This window comes from Cynocephalus volans, chromosome 14 (assembly GCF_027409185.1).
Source record: "Cynocephalus volans isolate mCynVol1 chromosome 14, mCynVol1.pri, whole genome shotgun sequence".
Classification (NCBI taxonomy): domain Eukaryota; kingdom Metazoa; phylum Chordata; class Mammalia; order Dermoptera; family Cynocephalidae; genus Cynocephalus; species Cynocephalus volans.
This window is the reverse complement of record NC_084473.1, coordinates 10,924,251-10,943,810: the sequence shown is the minus strand read 5'-3', so window position 1 is coordinate 10,943,810 and position 19,560 is coordinate 10,924,251.

Sequence of the window (19,560 nt, the reverse complement as noted above, 5' to 3'; positions counted from 1 at the left end):
TAAACCCATTATATACACTTCCACTTCAGGGAATGTGCCACACACACATTCGTTATGTGTGAGGATATGAATTGTGACATTTTTCGTAATAGCAAGAAATTAGAAACAACTTCAATGTTCATCATAGAGAAGAAGTTGAATACAATATGCTGAATTCAGGAAACGTCTTACAGCCAATAGAAAGCTTGAGGTGGCTCTATACGTACTAATCTATAATAACTTACAAGGCCTATAAATAAAAAGCAAGGGGCTAGAGCTCAGGGGAAGAGGAGGAGAGACCTATGGAGTTCATGAAGGCAGGAGAAGCCACGATGAGAGAAAGAAAGGATCGCTCCCACCACTTTAAGCCCTGGCCACTTCAAGGCTGGAGCTGGTGAGTGCAGAGAGCAGGAACTGGCAAAAGCTGCAGCTGTGCCCTTCAGATGGAGTTGCTTGAAGGCTTCAGGGGAGAATAGGGCCTTGATGGCTCCCAGGCTGGCAAGACTACCCACCTAGGAGTGAGGGACCACAGAAAACTGAAAAAGGGAGCTACTCAGAAGCTGGTGAGTCATCACAGGGGACTGGCGCACAGCCCGTCACATGGGAAGTGTTTGGAGCACAGGCAGTGGGGGAGACAGGTGACCAGGGAAACACTGGGGCACAGCATGGACAGCTGATCTTCCCCCAGTCAGCACAGGCCCACTCAGTGGAGAGTGGTCAGTAATATAGAACTGCAGGGGGTGCAGTTTGCTGAAAAGTCTCAGGCCCAGACCAGAGTTTCCACACTACCCAGGAGTACAAGACCTCAGAAGACCTGGAAGTGCTTACAAGGTCAACAATTAAAACCTGAGCTGCACAAAAAGCCTTCCCCAGGGAATCAGCAGCAAAGCAGCAATTTAGCTCAACCACAGGGCTCAAGTGCTGGTCCCCACAGGAAGTTCCCCCATTTTAGAAGTAAACAAATTAGTTCCAGCGCACAGTTTAAGTAGTGGGGGCAGCTAATAATCCAACACAGAACGAAAATTAAAAACAAAAACCCCCAGACTTGAGACAAAGTTCTGATATTAACCAGTGAGGGTCTAACACCACCAAAGAACACTTATAAAACCTAGAAGGACCTGACACACCCCCCAGGCTCCCAATCCGGGGTGGGGAGAGGGCGAAGGGCCTCAGCCACGCCCCCCCTTTCTTCTTTTCCCACCCTATCCCTCTCCCCTTTCCCCCCTCCTCCTCCCCCCAACTGCTTCAGGACATCTTAGAATGTAAAATAATAATAATAATAATAATAATAACAAATAAATAAAGGCAAGGTATAGAACAGTACACATAATGTACTGGCCCTTTCATTAAAATGGGGGAGATACGTGTGTGCATGCGCACACGGGCTCTTTATAATCAGACTATCTTTGGAACAAAACACTAAAACTGGTGTCAGTGATGCTTCTGACAAGAACTTGGGGATAAGAGTTAGAGGAAGACTGACTCACCACTGTATACTTTTTGCACCATCCAAGTTCTTTATGTTGAGCATGTTTTACCTTTTCAGTAAAGATGAATTCAACCTGCCTGACTCACTGCAGCCAGTGACCTTTCTGAAGTGCAAGTCTTGTCTTATCACACCCCTACTTAAAACTCTCTGGGGCTCTCTATAACAAAGGCTTCTGGGGTGGTCATGGTTTAGGCTTGTTATAGAGCAATTAACCCCTGGTAATTATTTTTAGCACCTTTTCGCTTTCAAAAGTATCCTGGTGTGGACTCTATGGGAACCCTGGAGATGTAATCCACCCTCTTCAGAGAGGGCTGAGAGCTCTCCATCCTGCTCATCACCCCAGCCTCATCCAGCAGGACTCCTGCCCAGCTCTTTAAACTCCCAAAACACTGAGCTGCTCATCACTCCCTGCACACAAGCTACTTTTAGCCCCCTGGGCCTTTGCTCATGCTACATCCTCTGCCAGGAATGTCTAGCACACCCACCGGCCCCAGCCGCTCATCCTTCCAGACTCAGCCATGGCCACCTGCGCCCCCCACGCCTGTGCTGCTGGGAGCCCTGTGCATGGCCTGCCTGAGACTCCAGTGCACTCAGCACTGCAGAGCACAGTGAGCCCTTTATGTACGTGCTTTCCCTCCTGTTCTTGAGGGCAGAACTGTGTCCTGTTTGAAATGGAAGAAAAAAAGCAATGCCCTAGATTCGAGCCCAGCTCCAGGTCAGGAACACTTGGACTAGCATCCATCTGAGTTGAGTAATGAAATCCTGCTTTGAGGGAGATGTGTCTTGTAGAGATACCACCCTATAATCTTGTGGTATTCTACACCAAAACAAACTTGCTGCTAATTAAGCTGTTTACTGACACAAGCCAGTGTAGTCATTAAGAAAACAATCTCAGTGGTATTAGCATTTGGTTGAACTCTTGGAAATTGGTCACAAAATAAAAACCTATAAATGATTAGAGAAAATCACTTGCAAGCCTGCTTCCCTGGGGCACCACCTGCATCCAATTCCTTTATGAGCACAAAGCCTGAGAGGTCTGTAAGAGGAGCTTTCCTTGCCCAGTCGACGTAATGCAGGATGTATGTCAGATCGCAGCAAAGATGCATCTCAAAGAGATTCCTCTCCTGCCTTCTCCATTTTTGGAGACCAAGATCAGCTCATCAGAGTGCAGGAGAGGCTGGCTCTGAGCAAAGGACCCCGTGTGGACCCCAGCACCCACCCTCCCATGAACTCGGAGCTGCCATTCTTCCTCTGTGAAACGGGGTTAGAATCCCTGCCTTCTACAAGCATGCAGATTAGCATCTACTATGTGTAAAGTGTTGGCACATAGTAGGTGTTATGGATAAATGTATCCTCCAAGTTTCACGTATTGGAACTTAATCTCCATTACAACAGTGTACAGAGGGTGGGAAACCCAATTATGATATCTGAAAGGTGGGGCCTTTGAGGTGATTAGATTATGGGGACTGTGCCCTTATGAATGGATTGATCCATTCATGGAGTAATGTGCATGGTTCTGGTGGCTTTAAAGGGAGAGCAGGTGATCAGGTTCTCTCTTTCCTGCTCAGCCATTCTGCCATGTGATACCCGGCGTGCTGTAGAGCCACCACCAAGCACAAGTCCCTCACCAAATGTGTCCCCCAGACCATGGACTTCCCAGCCTCCAAAACTATAAGATATAAATTTCATTTCTTTATAATTTACCCAGTTTCTGGTATTCTGTTATAAGCAATAGAAAACAGACTAATATGGTAGGCTACCAATAAATGGTGTTATTCGTTCATTATCTTAGGGCATGCTATGTGGAGCGATCAAGGCCACAGACCCAGTGCCTCTCCCAGCTGTTCAATCAGAACCCCCTGCTGTCTCCTACTCCTGGGCAGGGTCCCTCTGAAGACATTACCCCCATTACTAGAATGTAGGTTCACAGGGAAATCTATGCTGTGCACAGTTGTGTCCCTAGCACCTAAAACATGCAGGCACATGCTAAGACCTCAGTAAATGTTCGTTGAATGAATATATGAGTGAATGAGGGACAGCTCCTAACACCAGTCTCTTAGCTAACGTGCCATGGCCTCTCATTGGGAGAGTTTTCTAGGGGGCTCAGACACCAATCCCTGGGTCCCTCCAATTCCAGAGACTCATGCCAGGTGATCCAAACAGTACCCTTGGATGCCTCCCCTGCACTTGGGAGGGAAGACACAGAGCACACTGCCACCCTCTCCTGAACAGTCCCCTGCACCAGCCCCATGACCTCTCTCAACTCTCAGCCTATCTCACTCTCCCTGGAGAGGAGTGATGCCCAGTGTGGGAAGAGGTAGGTCCTGGCGAACCCTGCAGAGATGGTCTCCCTGACACCTTGTGCCTTGTTCAGCATCCTTTGGGGCCTGAACTGAAACTCAGACAGCAAAGAGTCTAATATTAAACATCCTGTTGCACAGACATACAAATATCATGAAAAATGCAAAATGCATAATTTCAGAGACAAAATGCAAGACGTCAAAGGTATTTCCTGTGTGCTCTGTTTAGGCTCAGGCTCTGCTGCTCACCACGAGCACACGCAGGTGATGTCATGAGGATGCAGGGGGGGCAGGAACTCCACACCAGGCTGGCCGGGTTCAGGACCCTGGTCTGCCACTTTGTAGCTGGGAGCTCTTGGGCAAGGTACATGACCTCTCTGTGAGGGCTTCCTTGCCTGTAAAATGGGGCTAATAATAGTACCTGCCTCCTAAGGCCGTCATGAGGAGTAAATGAGTTTATATTTGCACGGCACGTGGAACACGGTGAGTGGGCTGTGTAAGTCTTCCTTAAATCCTCATCTGTGTTTTCCAGACCAACCCCACCCTAGTTTCATCTTGTTTTTTACCTACTCTCATTTTTACCTCTCTCTGATTTCCTCGCGTACTTTTAAAAATCTTGTCATAGCGAGCGCATCTTTGCAAACTATCTCAGATACTCTGGGGAACTAAGCAGGGTATGAATAAATGACGCACCTGTGCCCTGCCTGTCATCTCCACGTGGGGTTAGCACGTCTTTGTGAGAAGGTCAGCCCCTCTCAGCTAGGCCGGGGAATCAGGGGAGGGGCCGTGCCTACCATGAGGGCCAGCTTGCTGGTGGCTGTACTGTGGGGAAGACAGCAGGGGTGACAGTGAAAACACAGTTGAGGGACACAGCCAGTCTTCTAAATTCAGCTGCCTCTAGAAGATTCTTCCCCAGCGTCAAACCCAGGCAGATTCCAGGTGCTATTGTTTAAGACAGGTAGGATTACCTCTTTGTTTTCCCCTGGTGCCTGGCCAGTATGAAGATCCAAACCCATGACTTTGGTGTTATAAGGCTGTGGTCTAACCAACTGAGCAACCGGCCGGCCCAGATTGCCTCTTACCATAATAAGTCAGACAAGTATCATTATTAACCATTATTAATCCTTCAAAACGGGAAAACAGAAGGAGAGATCTTGTCATTTCTCTGTGTTCACATGGCTTGTTAGTGTGGGTGGAGGAGCGGGCCCCCCGTGTTTTAATCCCAGGGGCTCCCACAGCCCTGCCTGCTGCCCCGAGGGCTTATGTGCAAGACACCGGTCTCCTCCTGCTTACATGATGTAAGTCGTCTATTTTTTTTTTTTTTTTTTTTTGTCCCCAAGTGGGAATAAAAAGACACAGTACTAAGAAAAACTCAAATAGATTAGTGGTTGTGAGGGGCTGAGGGGAGGAGGATATGGGTACAGGTTTCTTTTCGGGGTGATGAAAATCTTCTGAACCTAGTGGTGATAATTGCACAAACTTGTGACTATACTAAAAACCACTTAATTCACCTTTAAAAGGTGAATTTTATGGCCTGTGGATTATCTCTCAACTAAAAATAGAAAATCCTAAAAGAAGGTTCATTTAAAACCGAAACCCCAAAGCCCCAGACCCGTCCTAGACAAGGTTGCCCCAGACCTGACGTTGCGACAGTGTCTGCAGCTGCTGCTGTGTGCCTCAAGGGAGGGCCACCGCCTGCTACTAAACCACGGGAAGGCTCGGCTTCCCCCTGCTCCCTGGGAGAGACCCTCGGAATATGAGGGGTAGATCCCCCGACTCCATTAATGATAAATGTAATTGTGATTTATGAAAGAGAGAAAAAAACATAGTCTGTTTTGATGAGTTCTTAGTGCTGGGGAAAAGCGATTTTACCCCTCTGAGGACAGCAGATGGGAGAGTGTCCTTCAGCCCTGACCTGGAGGAACGTGTCCTTCTTTCGGGCCCTGATCTGAGTCCTGGGATGGAGGACTCGGTGTGAGAAATAGACAAAGGGAAGTGGGGGCGAAATTTTGTTTTTGGCTACTGTCATCGTTTGCCCATCCACATCAGCAAGTGGCCCTGTCACAGAGAAATCAGCCAAAACAGGGAGGGAACAGCCAAGGGTCAAGTAATACATTTCTCATTGACACCTGGGTTCATGGGATCGTCTCAGGCACGAACAGCATTTGATAGTGACAAGCAATACTGTATCCATCGCTTCCTCTGGCCCACAGTGGCCCTGTGAGGAAGACAGGGCCGAGGCGTCCCCACGTGACAGCTGAGGAAAAATGAAACTCAGAGATGGACCTAAACCAGGTGGGGGCCCACACCATTTTCTTCATGGGTCAGAGATGTTTGCTTTTCTTTTCTAGAACATTTTCCTGATGTCGCACACCAAAACGTGTATGTCTGACTGCACTTAGGGGCCCTGCCACCTGGTCTCTGCCTCCTTCAGCCCTCCTGAGGCCTCAGCTGCCAGCACAACTCCCGCCCACGTGCCCCCGGGCAAGCATGGCGGGCCTGGCCACCTGCAGGCTGAGGACTGGGCTTCAGAGGCAGGACAAGGCAGGCAAAGGTGGGTCTGAAGGAAGTGAGGTCAAGATCAGGGAACGTGGCTGTGTTGGCAAGTGGCATTGCGCTGTGCACTGCAGCGCAGTGTGGTCGGGAAGGCCAGCTCTGGCATCTGGCAGCCCTGTGACCCTGGGGGAGTCCAAATCTCTCCACGTTCTCAGGTTGGAAATAAAAATACCGGCTCTCACAGACTGCTCATGAGGCTTCATGAGATGGCACAGGTGGCGTGTACGGCGTGGTGGCCAGATGGACTGAACACTCAGTATGCCTGGGTGGCCACCCCCCAGGTGCTCATACTCACAAACCATGCTGTGGAGGTCACTCACCCACCAGACGTTTCCTGAGTGTCCACTGTGCCTGGCTCTATGCGTCCACAGTGGGGAAGGGAAGAGACCTACCTCTTTGTGTTTATGACAAAGAAGGACTCGACTCCCCTAGGCCACAGGAGCCTAGGGCCTTCATCCAGCCCACAAGTGTTTACTGAGCACGTCCTCGGGCCAGGCCAGGTACTCAGGGACCAACGAGACCCTACTTCTCAGAGTCCCAGTCTCGAGAGTTGAGGGGCTGTGCCACAGGGTTGACACCTGCCAGAGGTCTGTACAGAGTGGCCAGAACACAGCGGAGGAAGGGAAGCCTCCCCAACCAGGAGGAACATAACTCTAGAAGGTTCCAGAATGTTCTCTTTCCACCAAGAGTATTTTCCTCTCCAAAGCACACTGCTGCAGGAGCATTTGTGGCCTGTCTGGAAAGAGAGTTTGCCTTTGACCCAGCTCAAGATTTTTACCTTTTTAATCTCTGCTCAGAAGCAGAGCCTGAAGGAAATGGAGGAGCTGGCCCCTTTTGAAATCATGCAGCTGCCGCCACGGCCAAAAAAAAAGATAAAAATTCACTGGGGATTTTTCTTCACGTCTGCATTGTGCTCACTGTATAAACTGTGGGGATTTGCAACAGTATTTACAAAATTCCTAATTCCCAGTTTAAATCTTATTCAGAAGTTGTGGGGGGGAATTTATTTTAAAATTCTGTTTCTCTTTGGCATCACCAAAAGATAAGTGAAGTGTATGGAGGCGCTGCGAGCGCGAGAGAAAGCCAAGATTTCTCTACAACGAGCGCCCCGCAGCTTCTGCTAACCAGACACTGGCTGCCATTTCAACATCTTAGTATCCCGATTCCATTTTGACACATTTGGTGACTTCTAGCCCTGGAGACATCATTTAATCTTTCTGGCCTCGATTTCCATATCCATTTATTTCCTAAATCTCATTGGAAAGCCTGTGGCGTGCCCAGCCCTTTGCCCTGGGAATACTCGTGAGCCACAGTCCCCTGCTGTGCCCTCCAGGAGCTCCGACCTGTCCATCAGTGTAAGAGGGATGCGTCACTGTTCACTGGGGCTTACAAGGTCTGTGCCAAGTACACTGCCATTCTGGAAACTTCTGAGAAGGGGCTCAGACACATTCTGAGAAGATGGCCATCCCCCTTACCTGGTGGAAGTATAGGAACGAGCCCTCTGAGGGCTTTTGAGATTCCAGGGGCTTCTCCCCTTGTCTGTGATGTTCCACCCATAGTGATGGAATGAAAACCCCAGTGGGAGTGGGGACACAGGCAAGCCCAGAGAAACCTGCTTCCCGGCCATCCTGATCCAGAGGTGCCAAGGAGGGAGAAGGTGGTGGCAGCTGTGGGAGAAGGAAGGAGACCTGAAGTTCCCGACCTGCCGTGGGCAGGAGCCAGCCAGGCCATAGTGGGTCTGGGGCCAAACTGACCCTTGCCCCTTCTGCAGAGCTGGCCTGGCCCCTTTGGGCCGGGTTGAGTGGGCAGCAGCCTCGGCTGTCCCTGCTGCATGGCCAGGGCTCTACATCTGACCCTTGCCCCAAGCAGTGAGGGCGTGCTTTCCCATGGGCTCTGCCCCCGAGGGAGTGGGGACTCCTGACTCCTTTCCATGCCCCAGTCATCCACGTGCTCCCTCTCAGAGCACTCACTCCCCTCCCCCATCCCACTCCACCCTGCCAGGCCCTTTAGGAAAAGTGACCCCGGATGGCAGGTGTTCTGGGAGCCTCCAGGATTCTGGCTTCTGTGCGTCTGGGTCTTCATGGCTGGAGGTAGCTAGACCAGCCCTGGACTCGGCCTGGCCTTTCTGTGTCCTCGCAAATGCCCCTGGCCGGCCCAGTTGGTTCTCACTGCCTCCTTTCCCTTTTTCTGTCACAGCCAGACTCTCCAAGACAGTTGCCCGTCCCCTTAGGATATGTCTCTTTTCAGGATGCACTCTTCTGCTCTCAAACTGACCTCCAGAAGGAAGATAGACCCAGGAAGATGCTGACAGCAAGATCTAGCCAGGCAGGGGCCTGAAACCCAGGTCACCCTGTATATCAGAGGAGGTTTTGCAAGCTCCATATGGCACCAATTGTTGTAAACATTTTATCCAAGTACAATGCTCAAAGTGCACAGATCATAAGTGTACAGCTCAAATTTCACAAACTGATAGATCACACTGGGGATTCACACAATGGAGATTCTGGTATCAACTCATTGGTATTCAGTGAGAGTCACCCCTGTCTCGTGACCAGACCACCTATGTCTTGCAGGGCACCCCTTCCTGGCACTGAGGTGGCTGGGGACTTTATGGTGTGATCAGAAGGCTGCCTGTTGCACCTGAATAAGCACCTGGTGAGACATCCCATCCGGGCTATCGAGAGGCCTGGCTAGTGACTCATCCCTCCCCTGAGATGTAGGGCTATCAGGCAAAATGCTGTATTTGCAGCTGGAAGTTGAAGGGTGTTCAAGAGGCAAATACAGCCACAATGACAGAAGAGTCTCATAGTTGAAAAGGAATTGGAGAAGGCACATGACCAGTGAAGATTATTCTTAGCAAGCTGAGTAACCGTGCACAGGTGGGGTCATCCTTAGAAATGAGCCAGTCTAGACGTTTCCACAAGTCAAGAGGGTGTCATTCACATAGACTACAAAGTGAGCAAGGCCTCTGGAGCCAGGCAATGCTGTGACCCTGGCCACAGGGCTTAAGGAGAAGGCTAAGTGGGTGGGAGGCGAGTGGCCACGGAGCCAATCAAGGCAAAGTCAGTCTGCACGGCTTCACACCTAACACCAAACTCATTCTACTGCAGTAAATTCACCTATAGCTCCAAGTGTTGAGTGTGAAACTGACCCAAGCTGACTGTAGGTAAAAAGTCTCGGAAGGAAAGAAAATGGCACGAGGGGATTGTTTCAGCAGGAGCTTAGAGCAGAAGGGGTTCCCTCCAACCCCCAAGAGCACTCCTGGGGAAACCTTGAGAAACGCGGTGGGAAGGACCACCCGGTGGCCCAGGCCCAGAGAGAGGCTGGGCTTGTGTAGGAATGAGGTCGTTACTGACCAGAAGAAGGGGGCCGAAAGCATAAGTGGGGAGGAATGAGTGTTCCTCTGACGGGCCACTCTGAGGATTGCATTTCCCTCCTGAACAACCAGCCAACCGAGGTAGCACTGGATAGGGACCTCAGTTCTAGTCTGTCCTGTGAAGGCAGACTCCATGTGTCCAGGAGCACAGCCACTCCCTAGCAGAGGGCCACCAGAGGACCTGCAAGAGCAGTTCAGTTCAGCTCCGAGTCAAGGCTACATTCTGCATTTTTACTTGGACTAATGTCTCCCTGTAACTGGATTTACATGTATTTTACAAAATTATTTTGCCTCCATGGGCTGGATTTTGGATTTTGGATTTTATTTTTTAGAGTAAGCTCCAGAAAACAATCAAGAATAATCTGCAGTGTCTTGGAATGTGCTCCCTGGGCCTTGCAAAAAAGATGGATTGCAACTTTTCAGCAAAGGGACTTGGCGCCATCTGGTGGTCTTTGTGATTGTACCTCCAGTGCCACAATCATAGCCCCCCAAAAAAGGTTAACTAAAAGAACCTTGATGGCAGTCTTGCAAATTCATGAAGTTCCACCAGCTCAGACAAAAATCATCCAGCCCAGAACAAATGGAGAACTGATAGGCATAGGGGTCTGTGGTATTTCATCCACTTATACATTTATTCATTACAGTGCTCATTCATGCATTTTCCTGCACCATGCGAGGAGCTGGAAACGCAGACACGACCAAGCCATGGCCCTAGTCTTCAAGTTGCACACTGAGCACTGGAGCAGGCAGGCTGACAAACCACTCTACACAGGGTGGTAAAAGTCAGCGGCCCAGAGGGTCAGCAGGGAAGCTTCCTGGAAGGGGCAACACATGGTCTTAGACTTAAATGGTGAACAGGAGCCAGCCAAGGGCAGGTGGGGGACAGGCATCCTAAGCAATGACAGTCAGAGAGCCAAGGCTTTGGGCAGTCACTTAAAGCAGTTAGGGGCGGCTGGAGCCCAGAGTGTAAGCCGGGCAGCCTCGGCAAAGGCATTTGGACTTCACAGTGCAGCCACGGAGTCACTGAAGTTTGATTCATGCTGTTGTAGGAGGCCCAAGGGACTGTTTGGCCTGGCTTCTCATTCTCAGAGGAACACATGTTGGGCTTTGGAGGTCATCTGCAAATGAGATTCAACATTTAGTCACAAGGATGTACTGGAAGGATAGAAAGAACGTGCTGCTCATGAAACTTTTTTGGACTTGGGTCCAGCTACCAGATCACACCGCTCACAGTATACTACATTAACTTAAAAAAGATCTGCAAGAGGGCCGGTTCGTGGCTCACTTGGGAGAGTGTGGTGCTGATAACACCAAGGCCATGGGTTCGGATCCGTATATAGGGATGGCCGGTTAGCTCACTTGGGAGAGTGTGGTGCTGACAACACCAAGTCCAGGGTTAAGATCCCCTTACTGGTCATCTTTAAAAAAAAAAAAAATCTGCAACTATTTTATGATTAGCACAACTAGGTAAGATTGGATTTTTTAATTTAAAGCATTAATTCTGATAAAAGTAAGCGTTTAAGCCTATCATAATCTTGTAACCCAGCTTCAACATGTCTTTGTTTTTTAGTATGTCTAAAAATAAAATAAGAAAGTGTCCTGAGCCTCTCTCAACCTCCCAAAGCTCCAGGGAAGGGTGAGACTGAAGGGAACTGGAACACAGGAGGCCATGCAACAGCCCAGGCCAGAGATGCTGAAACCTGAATCAGGATTTGTAGGGATGGAGAGGGGAAAATGTCATTTAGGTCTCAAGTTTGGCAGGATTTGGCGAATGATTCTGTGAAGTGAAGGATTGTTTATAATCCCCTGTGCCTTCTAACAGGAGCAGATCCTGGTGATGACAGGATCTCTCTCTTTTTTTTTTTTTTGGTGGCTGGCTGGTACAGGGATGAAACCCTGGACCTTAGTGTTAGCAGCACCAGGGATCTTTTGTTTGGAGAGCATAAAGTCAACATCCTTGGTATTCTGACTTCTGGCAAAGGTACCGACAATAGCAGGTGAAGGAAGGTGGGAGAACAGAGCTTGTTAAAGCAGGACAGAACCGAGCTGCTCATCCCAGAAGGGCGGGAGGCACGAAAGCTCCAGAGGCTGCAGGAGCCAGCGGGGCTGGGGGCTGCCTTGGGGGGGGTGGTCTCCACGAGCCAGGGCTCTGGGTACCATGGCCCAGAAGGGACCCTGGGAGAGCATTCAGTCAGGTGAGAAGCTGAGGGGAATGGGACATGCCAAACCTTTCTCCCTGCCCAGCGTCCCTCCCAAACTGCGGCCAAACGCACCACTTTTCACAGCACCGGTGAAGTAGGTTCTCCTTCAGGGACCTGGGAGAGCACAGAGACCTGCTGAAGTCAGCGCAGGAATGGGAACTGCCTGGGGACCAGCCCCAGCACAGAAGACCACCTGGGTCACTGTGGACAGTGTCGGGGGATAACATGGTGGGCTTGATGATACATCACATGTCCCCAGACCGCTCCGGTGTCTGGGTGTGAATGCAGTAAGCACCCCAAAAGGGGAGGAGGAATGAGCCCTGCCTTACTAAGCATGCGCTCCCTGAATGCCCCCGAGAATTTCTGGAAGTGTCCAGGGAGCCTGCACGTGTTTGTGACCCTGTGCTGGGGGTTTGCTCCATGACTCCCACAGAGCCAGATCTGGGACGATTTTCCTTTGTGCCCCTCCAAAGAAGGGGTTTCCTAGCAGCATACTTGTGGCCCAGACTCTCACAAAGGTGTTTCACTCCCAGCCCCTTGTCCTCAGAGGAATCAGACATGAGTCCAAAGGGGGCCAGTAGGAGATACCTGAGATGCAGGGCCACGCTCAGCATCGCCACCTCCCCCCATGCCTGCCCCTGCCTCCTGGTGTCCTGGGCCCTGGGGGGGGGTGGGAGGACACAGGCCCTCGCACCCCCCTGGTCTCTTTGGTGATGTCAGCCTGCGTGGAGGAGCTACAGGCTCAAGCCCATGCCTGTGGCCTAGACACTGCCCTTCTTAAGGGGAGACTGACAGACTGCCACTTACATGTACCATCTCTCCCTCGACCCTTAACTCCTCCCCACCAGGCAAATTTCTGATACATTTTTTAAATGATATAAAAAATAAAGCAAACTGGGAGGAGGGAGAAATGAATAGGCAAAGCACAGAGTATTTTCAGGGCAGGGAAACTACTGCAGATGATGCTATAATGGTGGATACATGACACTGTGCATTTGTCCAAACCCATAGAATGTACAACCAACAGTGAACCCTGATATAAAAACTGTGGACTTCGGCAATGACGATGGGTCAGTGTAGATCCATCAACTGTAACAAATCTACCACGATGGTGGGGGACATTGATAGTGGGGGAGGCTGGGGGAAAGCAGGAGGTTTATAAGAACTCTGTACTTTCTGCTCAGTTCTGCTGTGAACCCAAAACTTCTCTAAACATTGATATCTATTAATTTTTTTTAATTGCACTAAAAATTTTTTTAAATAGGGTAAAGGTCAAAAGATTGAACTTCTAAAAACATTTTTTACTCTTTAGAAAGCCTACATTTTCACACCAAATTTTCAGTCAATATCTGTGAGAAATGCCCTCACCCATCCAATGCCAAAGGATGGACACAGAGACACGAGGTACGGTGAAATGAGACTTTAATGGCGGTCTTGCAGGATCGGGTGTCTGTTGGACAGGCACCCTGGAAATGGTTACACTGGGCAATTTCTTCCCTGGTGCACAAGTCCCTCCCCCAGTTCCTCATTGACTGAGCACTATGGGATGCACAATCTTCCCAGATGTTGCCTAAGTTTTGTTACTTCCTTATAAGGCATTTGTGGTCCCCTTCCCTCTGGCAGAAAGGGGTGGGCTCAGGACAAGCCTGCAAAAAAGGCCCCCAGAAGTCCTGAGGAGGAGGAAGAACCAGGAAGTAAAAAGAATAAGGTGGCCAGCCACCGTCTTGAGAAGTGCACTTTCAGGGGTTATCACACCACAAGTTAGTCAAGCAACCCTTGTTCAGCTATTCTTGAAAATGAATCACTTAGGCTATTTTCCCACAATAATAAAACTTGCCTAAGTACATACAAGACACTGTTGTAGACTGTTTTGTGCCATTGTAATAGAATACTACAGACTGGGTAATTTGTAGTGAAGAGAAACGTGTTGGCTCACAGTCCTGGAGGCAATTTCCCCTTTCGTAATCCCAGCAACCTGTCCTACTACACCTCTCCGGTTTGTGCCGCCTCTTCTCATTGTGTGATAATCATGCACTTTGGGTGGGGCAGACTCCACCCAAGCTGTGGGGTGGACTCTATTAACCTCGTCAAGTCTGCAGAACTCTATCCCCTGCCACAGTTACTGGTTCAGGAAGGAGCTTGTCACCACAACCCACAACTAAGCCAAGTGGCAACTGGCATTCCTACAGCCACAGTGACCATTTTAGGAGTGAGAATGTGACCTAAACTAGACCAATCAGAGTGGGGTTCTGGACTCGGGTGGATGGCTTGGGGAAGAACAGCATTTTCTTGGGTCATGCCTGCTGGGAAATGACTCTGAGATGAATATCTGCCTGCAGGAAGTTTGCTGGAGTGTGCTCTTGGCAACAATACCAGTGAGGATGTAGGGAAAGTAAGATTGGGCCGGAGAGGTTGAATCATGGCAGTTGCTGCAGGGGCCTCAGTGGGTCTCCCAGGGAGCTTAGAGCTGGGGTGGCCCTTCAGAGTTGTCCCACATTTGAGACAAAGAGGGCAGTCCTTTGGATCCCCAAATTAACAATCACTGAATGTGGGCTGACCCCAGGGAGGACACAGAACTTTGGGTGAGGCAGCTCTTTTCAGCCAAAGGAGGGACACAGCCAGGAGGCAACAGCATCAACAATCCCAGCAGCTGGAGTGCTTTGTCCTAAAAGAGGGTCGTAGTGACACCCCACAGCATCCACTGCGACAGAGAGCCAACACTGTCTAAGAGGCTGTTGCGGAAGTCCAGATAAGCCTTGGAACCAGAGTGGTTGTTGTGGTGCAACGGAGAAAACGTCAGCAGATTTCGAACATGTTCTGCTGCTGGAGTTATCAGAACTTGCTGGCAAGTGTTGAGAACTGGTGATGGAAAGAGAACTCAGTAAGATTTTTGGCTTGAACACTGGATGGACGGCGGTGCAGGTATTATGCAGATTATAAAGTGTTTGATGGGAAAGTAGGAACTGAATAAAGTTCTGTTTCCTTCTTCCTAAACTTCTCCCACTTTATTCTGAAGATCATGTAGCGCCATGAGGGGGTTTTAAGGAAAGGAGTAGCACGAACTTTAGAAATAACATCTGGAAGACCATGAATTCGAGGTGGTGAGAGACTAGAGGCATGACAAAGAACTAGGAAGCTGCTGCTATATTCCAAGTGGTAAATAATGAAGAATAATGCCAGTGGGGATGGAGAAGAGGGGGAACCATTCTGTGGCAGGTGAACTTGACTGCTGCTAGTTATACTAAGCCTTGGGTTTTGCCACTTGGGTTCTCTAGGATCAGAGCTTTAACCTCTGAAACACAAAAAAATTGAGCAAGGTGATTTGTACAGACCGTCTCTCCTGGATAAACAAATCACAGCATATTTTCCATCATAGGCTAGCCCCAGACCAGATTACTACAAACCAACCCAAGCCACCAGCCTTCTAAGACCAGATCCAGACAAATTAGGAGGATACAGGGCATAGAAACTTTCCATGGCCTATATTAGAGATCCAGCTAGAGACTAGGTATCAAAGGAGATTCAGAAAGGCGAGACCTAGTCTCTGCCCACAGGAAGCTTTGCTACAATGTCAACATCCATAACAAAGGCTCACACTCAGATCTCGATTTTGGAGGGGTCACCACATTTTTTTGGTTTGAGCTTTGCCCAGAATCCCTGCAAATTGTTTAGGAATGTAAAGCGGGGCAGAACATACAGCCAAATGCCTCCAGGTTGACGCTTGGGCCGCCTACTTGACTCATTAGATGGCATAAAGGGTGCAGATATCATTCCTCTAAATGCCTCCTGATGAAGGCTCCCAACAGGGAACATGTGCCCACTCATCCTGTGTGCAGTATGACTTTAAAAGTCATTTATTGTTGCCCTCGGCTAGGATCTTTAAAGCCACAGAAACACTTACAACCCTGCAGAAGGAAAAGTGCTGAATTCTCCAACAATGCTTTTTCTTTCTAGATGTTTGCTTAACATAAAATCAAATATTGATGCATAGAGGACAACGCCCAAGCACACAGCCAGAGGACTCCAGGGGAAACTAGAGACCAGCCTCCTCCAGCCCTTTCTCTTCTCCCTACCCCTTGGGCTTCCCAGCTGTGATTCATGTATTCAACACTCATGTGTTGGGAACTTGCTACATCAGGGGAACTCTGATAGGCCTCTGAGGAGGGGAGGTGGATTACCTAAGTCTTGCCCTCTACTGGCTTACAGCACAACCGTAAAGACTCAGGAAGCAAGAGACAAAAGTACATGACAGAAGACAGATGAGGCGATGACTAATTTCAACTGAGAGGAAACAGAAGGGAGAAGGCAGGCAGTAGACTTCAGCCAGGCTGGAAAGGATAGCAGAAAAATGGGAAAGGGGCATTCCAATCTATGAATCAAATTCTGATTCCTTAAAAAAACAAATCTCCAATGGCTGTTTTAAAATCTGACCTCAACATTCCTTGACACTCTTCTCACTGAGAAGTGGCATCTGCGTCCCCTTCCTTTGAATCTGGGCTCTGTGACCTGCTTACCACTGTCAGCTTCCAGGCCCAAGCCTTAACCTGGCAGCTTCCTCTTCCTGACTCTTAGGATGCTCTCTCTTGGAAACCAGCTTCCAACAGCCGGAGGACACCCAACTAGCCCAAGCAAAGAGACCCTGGGGAGAGGCAGATGAAGCTGTTCTGATCACAAACCCAGCTGAGGCCCCAGCCAGCAGCCAGCTTCCACTTCCAGGCACGTGAGCAGGCCACACTGCAGGTGGTACCAGTCCCCAGCCTTCCAGCCACCCCTGCTGATGCCAGGCAAAGAGCATCTCTGGGCTTCAGTGTCTCCTTTGGTAAAATGAGAATAGTAATATTAACTTGCAGGTTTGCTGTGAAGATGAAATGAAACAAAATCTGTGAGACACCCCATCTGATAAAGACCACCAGGGGCAAACCTGCCTGCTGCATCGAGAAAGGGCGCCTTAGAGGAACTGTGGAGTAACTCACCGAACAATGGAAGAAGCAGGATTACTACAGGATTTTGGAGAAGAGAAGAGTGTGGGTAAAATTTAAATGAAGCAGTGGTTTAAGAGGCTCAAAGCAAAACAGAACTGCGTATGAAGGGATTAATGTCACACCTGAGTGACAAAGTGGACCCAGGGTCCTCTTTCCTTGGAAACTAAAAACTTGTGCCATGTTGTGTCCAGAAAGTCCTGGGTTGGAAATCAAGGCTCCTTGTCAGTGTCAACATGGCTCAGGTCCTTTAGAGAAGAGAGAGAGATTCCATTGTTACTCTGTTTATCTCATAGGCAAAGTTTCTAACAGTCTGCTTTTAGCAAGTAAGGTTTTTCAGCGCTGTAACTTTTGTTGATTAACAAAGGCATTTTAACAGGTTCACACATGGAAATACCTAGCACACCACCTGACGCAGGCTGAACATTCCATAATAGTTTCCCCATTCCCACCTCACCCGCCACCTCTTCTCTCTCTCACTTTCAGCCTAAGCTTCTTTTCCTGTACCCTCCTCATCAAGGAAAAATCCCACAAGTTATCCAAATACCGCCACAGCTAACGCACCTGGTCAGTAGAGGAAAACCCCTGAGTACGAGCTTCCATCTGTTTACAAAAGCTGTAAAGTGGAAACAGCTGAAGTGTCCATCAACAGACAAATAGATAAACAAACAGTGGGGTGCCCGTGCAATGGAACATCATTCAGCCTTAGAAAGGAAGGAAACTGACACATGCTACAACACGGATGAACCTTGAGGACATCATGCTGAGTGAAATAAGCCAGTCACAAAGGGACGAATACTGTGTGATTCCACCTACATGAAGCACTGAGAGTAGTCACACTCACACAGTCAGGAAGCAGCATGGTGGTCACCAGGGCTTGAAGGGAAGGAGTAATACGGAGCTAGTGTTCCATGGGGACAGAGTTTCAGTTTGGGATGATGAAAAAGTTCTGGAGGTGGGTGGTGGTGAGGGCTGCACAACAGTGTGAACGTACTTAAGGCCACTGAACTGTGCGCTTAAAAACGGTTAAAGTGGTAAATTTTATGTTATGTGTATTTTACCATAAAAGAAATTCTCCATCTGCCTAGTCCCACTATGAACAAGACCCTACTCCGTTCAGGATCTGAACCTCAGAATGAACAAAAAGGTCCAGAAAGGAGCGCTGCCTGTCTCCCAAGGACCCCTACAAAGATGCACATAGCCCCTGGTCAGGTCTGCCCCATCCTCTCTTTTGGTACATTAACCCAAATTCTGCACTGTGAAAACATCAAGCCCTGTATTTGTCAACATAAAGCTAAACTGCTGTGATAAATTATTTCAAAATACCTGGCTTAAAACTACAGAATCTTATTTCTCTGTAAAATTTCAGCTGCTCAGTGAGTGGTCCAGGTCAGCAGGCAGCACTGGTCTTCATGGTCATCCTCTCCAAGCCACTGCTCCAGCGCCCAAGGGCACTGGGGTCTGCGTGGTAGAAGATGGTGCCCCCAGTCTAAGTACCAGCTGGTGGGAAGAGGGAAGAGAGGCCCAGGCTAGGTAGTCGCATGCATGACTCCTGCTCTCATCCCACCAGCAACAACCGCCGGGGAACTGGGAAATGTGGTGCAGCGAGCAGCCGTGGACCTGGCTACGATTCTGTTACTATGGAGGAAGAAGAGTACGAATCTTGACGGTCAGCTCGCAGTCTCTGCCACAAGCCCTAAAACAAGAGTCATTCTCAGCATTGGTGCTAGGGAACAGTTCCTTGCTCCGATCTGGAAAGATGGCCTGGGTGACCAAACTCAGAATTGGTGCTGAGAGTCTTTTGGAGTTGAATGGAGGTTTGCAGCCTTGACTCTACTGCTGTGTCCTAAGTGTCACTGTCAGCTGTTAGGTGTGAGGCAAGTGACTCATTGCTAACAATATGAAGCACTTAGATCTGCAAATCATTTACTATTTTATCTAAATTAGAGAGTAATCAATGTTAGTCTTTTAGTAACATCACTGTTGCACACAGAAAACCACACGGGCTTCCTGAGTGGGAGCAAAAGGAGAGTGATACCTGGTGGCAGGCTGGAGCTGCCGTGGGCGTGTGTTTTGCACTTGTGAGTTGTATTCCTCTTGGACATCTGCAGAGAACTGTGCGTGTGAACGACTGGAACAGGCAAAGGGGTCTTCCAGAGACAGCAGGTTACAGGGGAAACCAAGGAACGTGGGCTCTGGTCTTTGATATGCCATTAACTAAGACAAATGAGGACATTTCTCAAAAACCTGCAATATACCAAGTACATACCTAGTAAATGTCTTTGGGCAGGTCACGTGACATCTCTCCCTTGCTCGCCACTTTTACCCCTCCCCCCATAAAAAGAGAAGGTTGAATTCGATTTCCTCTGAGACATTCCTCAACTCTATCTAAATCTGATCCTGTGAAGGAAGAGCTGGCCCTCCGTGACCTTGGGAAGCAAAATGATTGGGACAAAAGGAAGGCTTCATGAAGAAAAAAGTCACAGTCACTTCTGTGGTTTTCCTGATGAGAATGCACAACTTGGGTCCAATCACATGAAAATTTCAGATAAATCCAAATAAGGGGCTGCTGTTTTAAAAGTGGGGAGGTGGGACTGTATTCTTCCAAAACACCAATGCCATAAAAGGCAAAGAAAAGCTGCAGAAATGTTCCAGAGGGACAGAAGCTAAAGAGATGTGA